Here is a 16,887-nt window from a genome sequence, read left to right as displayed (position 1 = left end):
AGAGATGGAACACCTGCATGCTTAAACAGAGTCAATGACTTCATGCAATCAAAATTAAAGATTGCTTTACAAAGTCAATATATGAACGCCATAATCACGCTGAAATATCACCCTCGCTATGACGATTATAAAGTATGAAATTGAGTGATGATAGAGTTATGGTAACAAACGTGATAATCATCATCATCAAGAGGTATCAGTTTGATTATAATTATCATGATATACAACAATTCAACATGATTGTGATTATTATCAAAGTAATGTTAACATTATCATGCTAATGATTGTAATAAACGATAATTCAACGTTACGATGATTTTTTTTTAATGTTTGCATTTTCTATATTAACATGCTCACAAATCAGTGGAATGACGCACGAATTGATCTTATAAATAAACATAGTTATAAAGCATGCTCTCACTAATGATTCGTGACTTCATCAGTCAATATAGCTTAGATACACACTTCATACAGTATATATCACATACATTTCATTCATTGCGTCTTACGCAGAACAAAAAGGAAAATAATACATACAGATCTAGATCACTGTCATCAGCAAAGCTTCACTAATATATAGAATGGTGGCATCAAAACAAGTAAAAATATAAAACCCTCGAATACATTTTAGGTATACGTTATATATAAGATATATGTGTGTGTGTGTGTTTCTGTGCGTGCGTGTGTGTTTGTATGTTATAATTATCATGTTATAACTGTAGGTCAAATGAGAACAAAAAGAGAATGTGATGCGCATGTGGTGCTGTTAAAGGGATCGTACAGTTTTGGTTGAGACATAATTTCAGGTTTCTAACATTTTTTGGCGAGATAATGAGAAACCTCTTATGAAATATGAAAGGGCATGTAATTCTATGAGGAATTCAACGTTTATTTGATTAAAATTGGTTTTGAAATGGCTGAGATATCCAAAAAAGAGCGATTCTATAAAGTGTGGGACCCACACTTTATTACGATCGCTTTGTTTTACTTTGTTTTTGGATGTTTCATTCACTCGAAACCCGATTTTCATCAAATAAACTTTGAATTCCTCTTAAAATGGTATGCTCTGTACTATATCATAAGTGTTTTCTTGGTATCTCGCAAAAAGTTAAAAGCCCAATTCTCATCTCCACCAATAGGCCTACTGTACTATCCCTTTAAGAGTGCGAGAAACTTGAAAATCTTGACAAACAAGATGGTGATTTTCTCCCTATAATTCGCCTAAAGTGTTTTATGTAAAGTAAGAGGAGATGTGGATCATCTGATGTATAAATGAAAAAGGACAACAGCACAATAATATCACCAGAAATATACACTAAAAGCACTTATAATCTATATACAGACAAATTATACATAAGGAGCAATGTCGATAAAATTCAATGATTACACTTCGTTGTTCCGAAAGTTCTTTAATCCTAAATGTTAAGATTTATCTGAAAACGGAACAAGGTTTGTTATTCCAAGGGTTTGTTAGTATGCTACCTTTTCCTCTCTTTTTTTCTCTCTCTCTCTTTGGATTAACAAGCCTTTATATTTCATCTTCGGATTAACGAACCTTATGTTTAACGAACCTTCGGATAAACGTCAAAAGACTTAAATGTTCGGATTAATGAACAATTTGATAGGTAAAATAGGGAATCTGTGTGTTTTTGGATTAACGAACCAGCGGAATAACGAACATTATAATTGTCCTTGGACGTCATCAAACAGACATTGGGTCCTGCCCCAGAGACCACAGTGATGATGATGCTGTTGTCGGACAGGAAGAAAACCCCGCGCATCATGATTGATGTAGCTGTGTCTGGTTATGAGGGGATTAATGAGAAAGAGCAAGAAAGAAGTTTATTGTTTTGTTTTGCTTTTTAATTGATTAGCCTCCAGACATGTAAAGAAAACTACTGAAGACTTTGATGTGTATTAAGACTGGCATACAAGTCCCTCTGATATAGGTGGTAGATCTATGTATCATGTGGATTCAGTAGTTATGTAGAAATATTGATATGTAGTTATAGGCCCTATTACACAAAGATTCCGTTAAATTTGAAGAAAAATGGACAATCCGTTCAAAGAGCTATGAGTTTCTATAGAATATTGTTAAATCCGTATAATATCGTCATCCCGGAATAAGAAGACTACAACAGTCGGGCAACAATGTAAGGAAAATGTTTAAACAGAATTCAACATTGTAGTATTATTTTCATATTTCTATAGTATAATTAGTTGATTAAAGAGTACGAATTGACTTAGCTCATTAAAAAGAGAAGGGGAATGATATTACCTTTTAACTTGCGATACCAACTAATAAGTCATGTGTACGTTTCATTCAATACATGAATTTTCTGGATTTCTCTTTTATTCTATTTTTATCGTTGCCCTATATTAGACTTTTAGGCCTATCCAATGAAACAAAAAGGTCTTCAGGTTTGGAGGTTCTTGTAACTTGGTCATTGCTGGTCACACAGACCAGCCCTAATTAATCTGAACGAGGAATTAGACTCTGATGATAATAATAATAATGATAAAATGATATTATTATGATATCATATAACTGTCGTCATTATCATTGACATTATCGGTATTGAATTGAATTACTGAACTGCACGGGGTCATCCCACGAGACCGACACCCACGAGTCATACAGCCCACGAGTTCGACATTGAAAACAGGTCCATGAGTCATACAGTCCATGAGTTCGACACTGTATAGGTAAAAACAGCTCACGAGTTCTACAGATATACGGTCTCGCCTGGTGGGCCTTATGAGCTTAGTGTCGAACTCATGAGCTGTATAACTCGTAGGCTGTATGACTCATGGGCTGTATGACTCGTGGGTGTCGGTCTCGGGACGTGCACCCAACTGCACTGGTCTTACTCTCGAGACACAGTGAACAGTTCCAGCACGTTTATTTTCATATTTCACTTCACATCAATACATATATTAAGCAAAAAAAATACAAACAAGCAAGATACAAAGTATGATATAAAGTGGGACATGACAAGAAAGTATGTCAGCATAATACTTATGTACTTATACAAGATAATTCTCTTTAGCAGGAAATATGAAGCAAAGCTTGTAACCGCGGGTTCAACGAAGAAAGTACCAATGTAAATTCGTTTTGCAATGGAGATAAGGCACAAGATAGTAATGACGAAACAATGTAATTATATGAAAGCTAAAAAAGCAAGGTATACATACAAAGGGCAGAACAAGACAGTAAAGAGAGAGAGAGAAAAAGAAAAAGGGGAAAAAAGAACAAAGAAAGTATTGATTTAGTGGTAGTAATGAGAATAATGATGATGATGATAATAATATGATATCATTGCTAAACACATATGCGATTCACATAATTATTTGATACTGATGCACAACAGAACTCTTTACCATCTTGGGAAGAAATAGAATCTCCAATCTCCTGTCGTCACCATCTTTTGCATGCAACTTCGGTGGCATTCTGTGGTATATCATGGTCAGGAGAAGATCACCACAGCAGAAGAATGAACTTTGAGGAGAAGGCTCGTCAATTTCGGCTAAATCGGCTGAGAATAATTATCAGGCCTGCGGTGAATAGAAATCAATATTTGAAAGCACATGATATTGGGGAATACAGGCACAAATTTTGGACTATTCATAGTTCATAGTTATATAAATTTATAGTTATACTCCCGAAAGGAGACGTTTGAATTGATTCACCTGACTCATTTTTTTATAAGGGTGATGTTCGTTATTCCGAAGGTTCGCTCATTATGAAAGTAGTATGAGGTATGATCGAACGTGCGATGGTCCGAAAATTTTGGAAATAAGGTTCATTAATCCGAAAATGCAAACAAACAAACAAACAAATGGTGAGTAGTATCCAACCTTCGGAATAGCGAATCTTTTTCCTTTTTTTTTCATTTTGGGACTAAAGTATACCTCACGAATTATTACTCTTTCTACATCATTTTATGGTTGCTAAGGACAACTTTTGTGAACAAAGCATGCATTAAATTTGAATACAATACAGAATCGGCATATTGTCTATGTGTTTTCTTTGTTCTCCTGAGGTAGTGTTACATTTCTTTCCTTTTTTGTTTTTTGTTTTTTGCTTTTTACTTGCATTCTGTTGTTTACTTTAATTTTGTTTTCAGGGGAGTGATTGTATCAGTAGTGTCTGTTCTGAGACATGCATTTTACCCCTTTTCTCCGGGAACTGTTTGGTTTCTGTACAAAGTTTTATATGACTATTTTAGGTTCTTGCACTGAACGGGTTAAATAAAACCTAAACACAATGAAGACCAAAAGTTCATGAGCCCTGATCTCGAGACACTTCACCTCTATCGCGCTGTTTTATACTTCTGATCATTGCGAACAGATCAATCTAGCAGAAGCTAAAATGCTCTGACATGTAGGTCTTTGTTTTCAATATGACCGCTGGCGCACTTGAAATACACGTTTTTTGCAGCGGAGCTCCTCGTAATCAAGTGGCAGGTGCGAGCGACCAAAATGTTCCGCGCAAACGTCACCCTCCCCCTCCCCCTTTGTTTATGGAGCTTTTTCTTCCACATTAGTGTGTGTGTGTGGGGGGGGGGGGGGGTAGGTGTGTGGTAGTGGTGGCGGTGGTAGCGGTGTGGGTGTGTGGGTGTATTCGATTTTTTATTGATCTTATTAAATGAAATTATAATCTTAGTATCTTACTACTCGATCCTACTTTTGTCTTTTAAGATAACGTTTTAAAAAGCTCAAATCAATACATCAATTTGATAATGCTCATTTCCAGCATTTTGGGGTAGAGTCAAGCAAATATATATATGTATATATATATATATATATATATATATATATATATACGTTTATATAAGTTTTGCTTAAAATATTGAAGGATGGTGGTGGTGGTGGTGGTGGTGGTGTGTGTGTGTGTATGTGTGTGTGTTTGTGTGTGTGTGTGCGTGTGCGTGTGTGTGTATGTATATGTGTGTTAGGATAAGTCTAGGAAGATTGGGAAGGAGTTTCAGTTAACGAGGTTGTACACGCTAACCATAGCACATTATTTCATAATTATTGTTGTATTATTGCAATACAGTGTAATAATGATACATTCATCATGCTACTATACGGAAATAATGACGAATGCCATCTAGATTTCCCCTCGCTCTGTATACGTCGACATGTTCGACGGGGAGAAGAAGGATGAAAAGAATTTCATTTAGGTTCTTTAAGTGCCATGGCAATTCTTATTAAATGAACTGTGTGTATACAGTGTATATTTTTTCTTGTTTATGTAAGGCATTGATCTGTATATTAATTTGCATTGAAAGTGATTAAACCCTTTAAAAAAAAAGAAAATACGCGTGTGCGTATGTTTGTTTGGTGAACAAAAAGAGTTGGAGTCGGAGTTTGTGTTATGATTTTCTTTCTGGGAAAAAAAAATGGAATTACACCAGTCATTACTCCACATCGTGATACAATTCTGTAATCATATAGCTCATATTTTGAAATAAATCTTCATTGCTATCAAATGTTGGTAAAAATTGCGGTATCATGATCATCCAAACCTCTCCTTCAGCTTGCTGGAAAGAGTCAGCTGATATGTAGGCTCTATGGCATCACACGTCTACATCAATATTGAGGATAGGGCTCTAGGAAACTGCGTGCGAATAGAGAGAAAGAAAGCACTAAAATTCAAAGAACTCTAACTAGTGTACCCGAGCTACGAGATGCTCTCAAAACTTCTACTTTTAGCGACTCACTCGATGTGTGCCGTGGACGGGCACACAGCTTCGAGTTTGACATCCTTATACAGCAGAATCTCCGCATTTCCATAATTATGTGCTTTGATAAAATCAACGCATTTTGCGCAACTACATGTCAACTTATTTCTATCTAGAGAGTGGGTTTTGATTGCCGACATTTCGAATAAAAGTAAACACATGATCGACCATTTTTGGGGTAAGGATCAACAACTGGATATCCGTTATCTCGGGCGAAAGGATTCCGGTTAAAAAAAAAAAAAAGAATAAAAAAAAAAAACCCGGATATTGTTTTCGATAGTATGAACTCTAGGTTTTTAAATCTATCGAGTTCTTCGATCTCCCTCAAGCTTTTTATTGTCTCGTCTTCCCCTTTAAGTTGTAATTGAAACACAAACAGAAATTTGAAATTAAAAACGAAACAAACAAGAAAAAATGCACATGTATATATAGTTAGTTTGTGGTTTCCATGAGCGAAACGGTCAACATGATTCAAGGTAAATCACTGCCATGTTTGAACATGGTGTTTCTTAATATCACGTTACAGACTACGATGTTGTTTGTTTGTTTGTTTTCCTTTTCCTTTTCCTTTTTTCACTTGTTTCCACCTAAGTTACACGTTAAAGTATCTGTAGCTCAAGAACTGTATATATTCTGTCCAAATCTAAAGCTCAAATGACAAATTTGGTTGAAAGTGAGAGATATAGCATTCCCCGAAGTTACCTGCCTTTGGGGAGAAAGCATACTTTTATATAAAAGAGTGTCTTACTCTCGCATTACTGTGTTGATGTGAGAACATGAGCCAACTGCAGAGAGCTGTGATTGGTCAGCATCATAATATCAGGTCCAGCCCCTCACTATACGCTTTGAGACATGGATCTCGTTATATATCAATACATATATGTTTCTTTCTGTCTGTCTGTCTGTCTGTCTGTCTGTCTGTCTGTCTGTCTTTCTTTCTTTCTTTCTTTCTTTCTTTCTTTCTTTCTTTCGTTCTTTCTTTCTTTCTTTCTTTCTTTCTTTCTTTTGTTTCTTGTATAGCAAACCAGCTCCTCTTCGTGTTCCCTTCGTTGCCCTGGATGGCGTCCTCACTTTGTCTTCTCTTTGCTCTGCTGCTTCCATCTTTTTCTTCACTAACTTTTATTTAACAGTAAAAAATCCTTTCATTAATGAGTGACGAATGGACTGATGGAAAGAAGGGTTGCTAGAGAGGTTGATTTATCAAAAACAAACAAAAAAATGCAGCAAGGGGAGAATTCTCTATCACAATCCCATGACCACATTAAAACAAGAACAATTTGTCAAGAGATAAGCAACAGTTAAGGCAAATAGGACAGGTTATAAATCTGGATTACATATAGACTATCGAATAAAATATAATGTCCAGAAGTTTAACTTTACCACTCCATCATAAAAGAAGTAAAATCAATCAAACAAACATAACAGTTTAAAGGTTTCGTCCAAATCAACGAAAGAAAACTAAGTCGTGAAATTTGGAGTTTCGCATGTTTTCACAGAAAAGTGACACCGGTCGCGACCACATCATTAATCTTTTGGCCTTACATCACAAAACAGATTTCAAGCAATGTTGATTTTCTTTGGAATCTTCTCACTCGCATGTATTCTTGTGACAGCTTTTGAAGATTCACTATTGCATATACATCATCAATGTTTTCTTTATTTCCCATACGCTGGGTCATAATACATGAAAACCTGAAGAAAAGAAAAAAAAAACTTTCTTGAAAATAGCATTCCTGTAGGATGGACTTTCTATCATGTGCGTATGAAACTCTAATTTGACGAGTTTTTATGTCAAAGCTTGGACTCTCTTCTTTGAAAAAAAAAAATGACCTAAACAGACAGGAGACACGGTGACCATTTTGTGTGGCAATGCGAGGTCGCGTCATTAATCATACAAATGACAAGTGAATAAAGCGATGGTGTCATCAGCTCACGACTCTTCCATCGGTCTGTAAACATGAATAATGAATGACAAAATATCTTTCCTGTATATATCTAACTACAACCCCTTCCTGTAAAGGTGATCATTGTTGTGCTATTACGTTGTTGTCGTTGTATTGTTGATTTAATGTCATCAAAGGAAATTTCGCTGGTCTCGCTGATGACGTGTAATTGTATCATTTTGCAGTTTGGGTGTTTGAGACCAGCTTTACCCTTTCGTATTATAAGACTTGCAAAATTCATATCATTGTAAAGTCCCACAACTTTCGGCAACAGTTGGTTATTTCGAAGGTTAGCTTTTCCAAAGGGTCGTTGATATGGAAACGAAGTACGTGAGGTTTAATTCCAAGGCTGATTATACATGTGCACCGTTTTTGTCTGTTTGTTTGTTTTTTGTTTTTTCATCCTCAGAATAAAAACCAAAAAAAAAAATATTTTATATTCGGATTAAACTATACCTTTGGAATAACAAACATCACACTAACTTATTTACTTCATCTCGAGTACGATTCCATTTGCTTGATTTTCCTCTAGACAAACTTGAATATGGGAGTGGCATTGCACTACGGTGGGCGTTTTTTTTTTTTGGGGGGGGGTGCACGTCACGAGCTCGACACCCACGAGTCATGCAGCCCGCGTGTTATACAGCTCACGAGTCATACAGCCCACGAACTAGACACTAGGCAATAAAGGCCCACGAGACCGACATTACATCACAGGGCTTAATGTACGCAGTACTGGTCTCGTGGTCCTTATTTGTCTATTGTCGAGCTGATGGGCCTTTTGTTACGACTATGTATCGAGCTCTTGGACTGTGTGACTCGCGGGCTCTATGACTCATGGACCATTTTTTTTTTTATGTCGAGTTCGTGGACTGTATAACACATGGGAAGACCCCATATCGGTGATTGCTCTCATAGCAAAGTAACTGACGATGTTTGCAAACGGTGTAATGCCGCGCTCTCTCCAGCGGTGAAAATTACAAAGTGTGCACCATTTTCTCTCATTTTCTTAAATTTAATACGTAATTGCTTGTTTTTTTATTCATTTCCATGCATAATTGCCTAATCAAAATAGTTTCCCCTTTCATCAATCCATCCAAATACGCAAGGTGTATATGCGAAATAATTAAATGAATTGATTCACGAATGAGGCTACGTGACGAAAGGGAAGTAGAAACAACGTGGATGAAGAGATAGCGTTATAAAACTATAACCTTAGTGATGGTTGTACTTCCACAATCACAGGAATACTATTAATGAAGCTGAGAAGTTATGCAATTAGGAAACTCATTTTCTTAAATTTAATACGTAATTGCTTGTTTTTTTATTCATTTCCATGCATAATTGCCTAATCAAAATAGTCTCCCCTTTCATCAATCCATCCAAATACGCAAGGTGTACATGCGAAATAATTAAATGAATTGATTTACGAATGAGGCTACGTGACGAAAGGGAAGTAGAAACAACGTGGATGAAGAGATAGCGTTATAAAACTATAACCTTAGTGATGGTTGTACTTCCACAATCACAGGAATACTATTAATGAAGCTGAGAAGTTATGCAATTAGGAAACTGGGTGGTCACTCCGTTGTGCAAAAAGATGACATCAAATCCTGTTCACTTGATCCGATCTAAACAAGAACAACACTTTGGTATTTCTATATACCTGAATGACATTTTTTATGGGCGTGTGACTATAGACAATCAGATCCGGAAGACGTCATATTTAGTTTGATATGCACGGCTTGTATAGTAATTGTGTTGCTTGGGGTCTATTTATACCAGTCAAAACTCCTTTCTCTTTCTCGTCTATAATCTATCTTGTTATTGTTTCTGTTATTCATTTGTCATTTTGGCCATTCAGCTGTAGACTATCATCATTGTACATCTCCATTCCTTCATTTCATTTATCCATTTTTGTCCATCTCATATCTGCATTCATTCAATCATCCATCTATTGATCTATCAAAGTATTCATTCTTGGTTTTGTTGTTGTTGTTGTTGTTGTTTTTTTTTTTCCTGGGGGGGGGGGGGGGGTCCGTTTATTTCCTTCTTTATTGTGATGATTTTGCAAAAGCCATTATTATGCATGGTTCTTTATAAAACTTATTTCGTTTGGCCGAAAATGACAGGATGGCTAGGGGCAATGAGCATGATGTAATGAGCCAGGAAGCATATAATGAGAAAGCCAATCAAATTTTTTTTACATGACTTAGTTACCTGTCAGTGCAACTTGCAAGTCCCACACAAAGGTGAGGAAATGTCATACAGTTCCTATATATTTCCTTGCCCGTATTTATTACCATCATTATCATTTATGAAAAAAAGAGAACAAAAAATATTATGAAAAGTAACATTAGTGCAAATAATTGTGTTGCGAAAAGAGATGGGTTTTTTCTGTTTTGAGGGTTTAGTTTTGTTTTACTTTTATAGGAAGGATTTATAAGTAATACACTCTTCTTCAAATGAAAAGGGAAAAAACACAACAAATTATGCGTGTTATTACATTTCACTGTACTGAATGAATTATAAGATATTGAACAAAAACGTAATTTCTTGAAAAATGTGATACTTTTATTCCTATTTGACTAATGTTGCATGCCTACATGAAGTAGGAAGTTTCACGTTTCACACGTCTGTCAAAGAACACACTATAATTATTATCAAGATCAGTGGGACCGAGATTGAGGTCGTGCAATGAAGGAACTACAGAACCGATTGCCCCCTATATGACTTCGTGTTTATTGACATCATGGCATATTTGGCAGGATATGACGGACAAATCTAATCTTATTCGTAAAGGTTATTGCTAGAGAGTATGCTATACTGATTTTAGAGTTTGGGTGATTCTTCCCTGCGATTTCATACGAATATGTGTATAAATATATTTCGCATTTCCAGTAAAATAAAAAACGTGATGCTTAATATACATCTCCCTGTGATATTCTGTAGCGTTTGATATCGTTTGCATCGTGAGTTCCGTGATGTTTTCAACTCCTCCTCAACTTCCAGGAACTGTAAATTTCCCCCTTTTCTGTATACTGGTACTGTATGATTATGTTGTCAGAGTATTTATAGCAATGGGTGGACAATAATTATTATCATAAACATATAGATTACTGAGTCGGATCTGAAACTTCGAGCCTGCAACGAGATACACGATTTTGAAATTAGTTGTTCTCGCTCTGCCAAATAGTGACGCAGAAGAATATTGAAATTGATTGAACTGCATTGAACTATAACTGAATTAGATAGTTTGTTTCACATGGCCACTAATAAAACTTCTGTATGGACAGTATGAGTGCCGAACCAACGACTTTTAGACCCCTCCCAGGGATTAGGCCATGATGATAAAGTGCTTTGCCTACATGCCTGAGGACACGACAGCTGCTACCGGGAGATTTGAACCAGGAATTTCACAATTGAGAGCCCGTGGTCTTATCCACTGGAGCTGTGAAAATTCTCGTCTCAGAAAATATAGAATGTCCCCCAAAAATACAATCATATTCCCACATTAATAACATTCAAAATGATTGAACAATCTGAATGCTACTTCGGGGCATGAAACTATAGCTTCTTACCTACATTTTGCAGAAAAACCCATTTATTTTGGTCAAGAGGTCACAGAGAAATGTGGATCGTAAATTGTAAAGCATGTCATGGATCCGTTTCTTCCAAGTTCAGTATATTGGATCGCGATGCTCTTGGAATTAACTGTGAACACAATGGACAAACTTAGAGGGAAGGGATTCCTGACATTCTATACAAAGATCCTCATTTCTCTTTGCCCACTGAAGCAAATCGGATGAGGTTTTTTGTAAGATGTAGGTAGTAAGTTATAGTTTGTTACCTCGAAATTGCATTGGGATTGATTCACAATTTCTAAAGTTATCGTTGCGGAAAGTCCGATTATAATTTTCTCTCTTTTTTTTTTTTTTTTTTTTTTTTTGGGGGGGGGGGGGACATACGGTACATCAGTATACTTGTTAATTCGCAAGTTACAACGCTCCCGTCATGTTCGTCAGGAGGCTCTTGCCAGATTCTTTGAGCGTGACGTATCGTCATCGTGTTCCTGAACAGCTGTTAAAGTTCGAAAAAAAAATATATAATTTTGTTTATTTAAATATCGTTGACCTGTAATGAAGAATAATAATATATCCCAGGATTCAGTTTATCTTGAAAATAAAAGACAATAAATCAGAATCAGTTTCGATACATCGCTTTCTAAACCAAACTTTATCCAAGGCAATCAAAATATTTAACAAAGCTTTCGCTGCCCATTAGTCCTCACGTTGAATATTATTCTGTCAATCTTTGTGTGAATGATACATTCGTGTGTGTGTGTGTGTGTGTGTGTGTGTGTGTGTGTGTGTGTGTGTGTGTGTGTGTGTGTGTGTGTGTGTGTGTGTGTGTGTGTGTTGTGTGTGTATATAGGATATTCTTGATGATGAGTGACTTATCGGTTTGTATACTGTGGATGCGTGATTACAAGAAACTCTTTACATGCATTAAACCAAATCCCTTTTCTTATTTGTTGATTTTAGCTTATATTTCCTATATTGAAATATCTTATTGAGCATGACATGAAAACATTTGAATGTTGTTGTTTTTTTTCAATCCTCATGGTACATACATTGATTATCAAAGATGACCACTGGCATCCATACAATAACGTAGCCACTGCAGAATTATCAAAACTGTTTTCCCAGAGAACCCGTTATAATGTCCATAATTGAGAAGTATGGAAATCAATGAATTGAATTGAATTGAAAAATTGAATACTTGCCATTATTATTACCCAAGCATTGCTATATAGGTGCCGATTATTCTTATTCAATTAATACATTTAGTTCTGGCCAGAATATTAGGTCCAAGGAAGATCCTATGGGAAAGATTCGTACTCAAAAACTTTTTTAATGTTTATAAACCCACAGGCAGCAGAGCCTTCCTCTGTTACCTCAGTGTTCCCACAACAAACACATCTGATCCAAATTCTATATAATAGATGAATACAAGCCTATGATTCAAAGATATACACTAACGACATGAGAAAATTTTTTATACTGACACACACGCACACATACACACACACAGGCAGATGTTTTATATATATATAAATATATAAATATATATATGTATATATATGTATATAAATATATATATATATATATATATATATATATATATATATGTATATATGAATGATATGAGAGTTATTATGAGAAAGGAAGGAGAATAGTATATAACAAACGCAAACAAAGTTAAACTGACCAGATCACCGGTCTATAGCAATCCGGAGGTTTCGGGTTCGAATCCCGCATAATTTCGAATAAAATTCCATTTTATTTGCTCAGTTTTGCACTAATGAAAAAAATACTCTCTAAAAAATATCGAGTGAAAATATTCACTCTAAAAGGAGTGAATTAAAAAAAGAGTGAATTTAGAGTGAAATTAGAGTGAATTTTGAGTGAAAATGTTCATTTCCACTCCTTTTAGAGTGACCTCAGGGATCACTTCAAAATCTTCGAGTGATCCTTGAGGTCACTCCAAAATGAGTGAAAATGAACATTTTCACTCAAAATTCACTCCAATATCACTCTAGATTCACTCTTTTTTTGAATTCACTCCTTTTAGAGTGAACATTTTCACTCGATCTTTTTTAGAGAGTATATATATAACAATAGTATTATAAAGAAAAATGAAAAGTCAAAACCTTAAACAATTAGTATAACTCTCTTAGATGAAACGAAGGGCAAAAGGGAACACCTTGGAGGGGCACCTGATAACCACATCATAAGCAGAGGTAAGAAAAAGCAGTCAGTCTTCTTTAGTAGGAAACTATTAGAATTCATGACGAAACATATCAGGCATTCGTTAAGCCAATCAAGAGCACCATCTACACTCTCTACAGAGCAATATGACATTACGTAAATCCGACTTTCGCACTCAGTGCTGCAGCAACTTCGTTGCTCGTTCAGTATTCTACACGCCAACCGGATTGCTCAATAAGTCTGTAAATTCATGATATACTAAATCAACGGACGCCATCCGTGATTGAGAGAAGACCTTACTCTAATTTTATGTCCTTCTTTAATAGAAGTGGTGCCTTGGCAGCATGGTCAGTATGCAAAGTGAAAATAGACAGTGGTTATTCCTTCCTAATTATCGTGGGCTTTTTGTCTAAAGTGGAAGGAAGTAGGGTCTAAAATTTGATAAGACTACCTGTTATAGTCAGAATTGATGCTGTTACAGAGATTAAATTTTATTGCAAGTCGGAAAAAAGTGAAAGTGATGAAAAGCCTCTTCTATCTATTTCCCTTGTCTATTTCTTTGTTTATTTTCCAACGAGATAAACTATGACCAAGACACTTAACACTAATTCATTCCGACCGTTGGATATCGGGTTCCATGCCCGCATTTTTTGTGTGTGGACCACTGCGCTGGGTGGTATAGCGAACTATATAATTTTCCTGCGGTGTCTTTTGTGTCAACCGCACCCCTACCTGGAATGATCGTGACAAAGCACTATCTGGTGGACTGAACAATTTCAACTTTCCCTGGCTCTGTCACTGGTATAACACCCGACCTATATTTTCTAAGTATGCCCGATTAAATTCTACAGCGCGAACAATAATACCGTACTATTTATTCGTCAAAAGATTTGATCAAAATTTATCAAAGCGTGTACAATCGACAGTACTGCCAAATTCTACGCAAAGTCGTGCCTTTTTCACGTCTAGTTTTTGAAGGTAATAATATTATGCTTTCACTTTACTTAAACGTAGACCACAATTTTGTTTTCCTCTCACTCTCTCTTCTATGTTTAGAAACAAAACAAAGTAAAACAAGAATCGAAACTCCTCAGTGCTCAGGTTGCGATGCCAGGCGAATCCATCATTCTGCCGTAGAGGGCGTGCTTCACAGCAAAATGGATGACGGATAAAGTTGTTCGAGGCAGAGAGAGAGGGAGAGAGAGAGAAGAAAATAATCAGTTCCTCAACGATTTTATTTTTCCTCCCACACATCATCAGTTCTGCACACAAAACAGGCCCTCAGGTTGAATTTACCAGAGTGACACTTTTATCTTTCCACGCTCCCTGAAAGTGATGAATGGAGTAAAATGAGATACACAAAACCGCAAATTGATTCATATTTAATGAGAAATAGATAATAAAGAGACGTTGTTATGTAATTTGTACATATCTTCCTGTAATTTTTACATATCTTCCCCCCTCCCCCCCCCCCCCCCCCCCCAAAAAAAAAGTGATGTCTTTCATAGCCACACATGCAAATTTGATGAGTGAGAGGTGACCATGCAGCTTTGATTTTCACTTTTGGATATATTTTTCTGGATCGGATTGACTTTTGTTTTATTCATATACATTTTATCAGCAGGTGAAATTTCATTCAGTATCAGCTTTGATTTACACTTTTGGATATATTTTTCTGGATCGGATTGACTTTTGTTTTATTCATATACTTTTATCAGCAGGTGAAATTTCATTTAGTATCTTTCACTCCGTATCCAAATACACGGGGTTTTCATTATAGTGTTGTTAATAAAGCTGTCCGATAAACCAGATCGTAATATGCTCACGTGAAATGATTTATCTTTCTTTCTTCTCTCAGTTGGTTAGGCACTTCACTCGTTTTTCAAAGCGGAGATTATAATGCATAAGGCGTATATGGAATTCAAGTTCAAGCAAAGATCTAACCAGGTCCTGCGTAGACCAGGTGACCATAACACTTGGGAATCATCCATTTCATTGATTGTGTATTGAATGTATGAACAAGCTTTTTCTATCAATATTGCTAAATATCAGGCTTTAAAGGTATTGTTTACCATTCATTCATTCATTCATTCATTCATTCATTCATTCATTCATTCATTCATTCATTCATTCATTCATTCATTCATACCATTGGAAGCAGTGATTTGAAAATGTTCCGAGTTATCACCTTGATGCATTATGTGTACAGGTGTAGGTCAGTTGTATCACAAGATATCCTACCATATGAAAATATTCGCAGAAAAGTCTAAGATATAAGGAGATGTCACTGTTTTTCTCAATAAACCATAACTGTATATAGACGGTTTATTCTAGAAACAATTCTATTATAACACAATTTGTGTAATACTTAACATTGATTATACTGATTAATATCTTTACATTGGCTGTTTCTATCCTTCATTCACATTTTTAGAACTATTTGAAGAACCTACTAAAGCTGGGGTTTTTTTCATCTGCAAATGGCAAATAATACCTTTAATGAACGCTCTGTCAGGTGGATATATGCTGACAAGCACTATCTATATATGAATAATCATTACATCTGTACGCAGATACTTTATCTCAAGTGACCTTATTCTGCTCATGAACTACAAACTGGCTTCTTGATTGAACATGACAGGATCATTTTGTCAGATGACCATTGACTACTATTCGATTAGTCTGGCTCCAGATCAGACCGTCGTCAGAGTGTTCGTACTAATTTCCTTTCCCAGAATGTTAACGCCCTTTAACGGCAGAAGAGGTAGCGGTTTCAGCTGGATGGTCCTGCGCTCGGCAAAGGCAGCGACTTCCTGACTTCGTCGTGGGCGGAGACTACGTCGCAGCGGAGGGTGCATTTTGTAAAAGGAGTACAGTTAGCAAAGGGTCTGGAAACCAAACTACTATTCGATTGGTTCAGTGTGGTAAGAGGAGGGACAAGATTACATGTCATAATGATTAATTCAATTCAATTCATTTTATTTTCATACTTCTCATTTATGAACATTACAACAGAAACCAGACAAGTTCTTTTACCTTGTGAACAATGTGCAGAAAACAAACAATATACATGGTGATTACACAGTAATTACATGTAATGATAACTGGTCAAAATCGAAATCGAAATGGGGTTGATCAAAGAGAAGTATGACGGGACCTACGTGAAAGCTAGCTTGTTTGGCTGTAAGCCCCGAGTAATCAGTGTTTGTGAAAAAGAAACGGAGAACGGATAGAAGATAAGACCAGAATGATGATGTAAGGTTGCCAAATTTTATGTAATAAAAAAGAAGAAGAAAAAGAAGAAGAAGAAAAACAAACAAACTATACATTAATATGAACTTACTGTGACCGAGCCATCATTATTATACAGCCTACTTTGGTATATATACTATAAACTATTGTTGCATTAAAACTTTCACCAGGATA

Source organism: Diadema antillarum, unplaced genomic scaffold (genome assembly GCF_040938485.1).
Source record: "Diadema antillarum isolate AM-2024a unplaced genomic scaffold, OU_Dant_1.0 scf00000038, whole genome shotgun sequence".
Lineage (NCBI taxonomy): Eukaryota > Metazoa > Echinodermata > Echinoidea > Diadematoida > Diadematidae > Diadema > Diadema antillarum.
The sequence above is the reverse complement of the archived record's forward strand: the minus strand, read 5'-3'. Positions refer to the sequence as shown.